General features: G+C 43.1%; 1 long non-coding RNA gene across 1 annotated transcript; it reads left to right on the forward strand.

The window, feature by feature from the left end:
• Positions 1-251: 251 nt before the first annotated feature.
• On the forward strand, positions 252-1,075 carry LOC117791433. Its single transcript, XR_004618048.1, has 2 exons — positions 252-325; positions 408-1,075. It is a non-coding gene; the product is annotated as an uncharacterized LOC117791433 (long non-coding RNA).
• The last annotated feature ends 1,478 nt before the right edge of the window (positions 1,076-2,553 follow it).

A 2,553-nucleotide genomic window follows, 5' to 3' on the forward strand; every position in this document is an offset into this window, starting at 1 on the left:
GTACCACAGTTGAAATATATACTCAAAACCTTTCAAGCACTAAGTTTGAAATTTTATTGTTATCTGATGTGAAGCTAAGCACCTCTGATGGCCGGTTTTTCAATGGCTAGTTAAGAGCTTTGATAACTATATCAGAGATATTTTAACGTAAAATGTAGAGAAATTAATGTGAAATTCGAAATCACTTTGATAATATGTAAGGAAACATTGAAAATCGGCCGTGAGTGGATTAAGGAAGTTTGTTAGCCATGAGTATAAGGAGGCAACTGTCCCCCCCCCCCTGCCTACGCCCTTGGGTTACTCTCAGTGAACGGTTCTGATACCGGTAACGGTGTTATTCCCTGATTAATAATAAAATTATCAATAAATCGCGACATTAATACTTAATCAAAATGAGTCTATTACAGACTACTACATTTGAACGCTGAACTGACAGGCTGAAAGCGAGACAAAGTCAGACTGGTCAGCAGATGGCCAAAATGTGGCAAGGAGTGGAGGAGTACAGTAAGAGGCAAGCAACCGCAGGTCATCAACAAAAACACGAATAAAGGCGTCGAATTCGAACCGATACGAAAAGTGGGCTGTGTACTAAAAAAAATAAGAAAAAAAAGTGAAGAAAAAGGAACTGATTGCTCCACATCGACAGAGTTGCCGTCGCCGCTCGTTTCCCTCAGCAGCCAGGCGCCCTCGACATACCCTTCCTTACCCCTGGCCGATAGATGGCGCTTGCTTGTTGCTTTTGTTGTAGCCGATTCACATTTTTCCAGCGTCACGTGCGCACTTAAACATCAGCATCATGATGGTATTCAGAGCATTGAAGCGCAACGAGGCCCAAGCTCAGCCGGAGCTCGACTCGTTGCCAGGAGCGAGAACGGGAATGGAAATGGGAACATGAACGGGAACGGGAACGGTAATGGTAATGGGAACGAGAACGAGAACGGGAGGTGAGCTGGTAGCACAGAAAAGAGTACCCTCAACTTTGCTCAGACATACGAGTACTCTTATACATGTATATACATATGTATTATATATCACAGTCAGTTTAGAATCAATAAAATATAACTTTGCGTGCTGATTTCTGGGTACCTCCGAAGGCCGAATGGTGTAACGTCTCAAGGTGGGGCATGCCTCATGCCTCATGCCACATACCTCATGTCCCGTGCTTAGCACTTGGCAGCTGTGAAATGTATTCATAAACATCGCAGGCGACATGAGAGCTAAAATCCCGGAACCAACAACCGACTGACAGCAGCACGTGCATCCATCTGTCTGTCTATACACACACATGTATGCGCGCGTGTGTGTGTGTGTGTGTGTGGGTAAGCTTGTGGGTGTGTCAGTGAGGCGTTTTGTCTGCGCTTAGGGATTTCCGCTTGAATGCGAATTTGATATGCGCAATAAAATATTAAAAAATCGACAAAATTGTTTTTAAAGCGCGTAATTCAACAGACGACGCCCCATAGACGGACAGACGGACAGATATTCAAGGCAAAACACATACACTAATGCATGCAAATGTGCGTGGTGTGTGTGTGTGTGTGTGTGTGTATGTGGTAAAAACATAAACCAAAACCAAACGCGTTTCGCATGCAAAAGGAACTCTTTAAATGTGATTCAATGCGTGAGTGTGTGACTATGAATATTTGTGAGTCAATGTGAGTGTGAGTGTGAGTGTGAGTGTGTAATGGCCATTATGCCATTGAGGTTTTTGAGGCTCTAAATGAATTCGAGCAGCAATCATAGCAGAAAAACAGTTTAAAACTTTCAAAACATGCTTAAGTATCTGAGACCACAAACGGATGTCCATGCTTAATTCCAATTGAGTTGATGCTTTATACCCTACAAAAGTGCGGCATTTCCTTGAAGACACTAAAGAGCTTTCCTAATATTCATGAGGTACAAGCAATTAAAATTTGTTCTGCATTTAGTAAAGCTGTATACCCTTTATCTCTGACTTGCTATGTGCAGGGTATGTGCCAACAACAAACAGCAATGAACTGTGAAATGCGCTGACAAACTTGGTCCAAACATCAACAGCAACAAAATGCTCATATTAAAGTTGACAATGAAAATGAGCAGGAGAAATATATAGAGAGAGAGAGAGAGAGAGAGAGAGAGAGAGAGAAAGGAAGCACTAATGCAAATCAGTGTTAAGTGGGCGGTGGGCATGGCACATTGGCGCTGACGTTGACATAATTGTCACTCAAGTTAGTTTTAAATGCGCCACTTGGCAACACTTTTTGACTATTCCAAATTGATTTTTGGGCTAAGACCGCGCACCCCCCTCCCCACCACTCCATTTACACCATTTGCACATCGATTTTCAGTTCTTTTATGTAATAAATACTATGCACGACCAGAAAGAGGAAGAGAATAGGAAAGAGGAAATGCGGACGAGAGTCGTATAAAAGTTTGCACAAATTGTGGCGCAAATTTGCAACTTTCGCATAAAGTTTGACTCAAATTACCTAAGCGTCGACGACGACAGCGACAGCGACAGCGACAGCGACGTCAGCAGCGGCAGAGCGTTGGCAGCGCGTCAACAGATCGAAT

Source organism: Drosophila innubila, chromosome X, assembly GCF_004354385.1.
Source record: "Drosophila innubila isolate TH190305 chromosome X, UK_Dinn_1.0, whole genome shotgun sequence".
In the NCBI taxonomy this organism is placed as follows: domain Eukaryota; kingdom Metazoa; phylum Arthropoda; class Insecta; order Diptera; family Drosophilidae; genus Drosophila; species Drosophila innubila.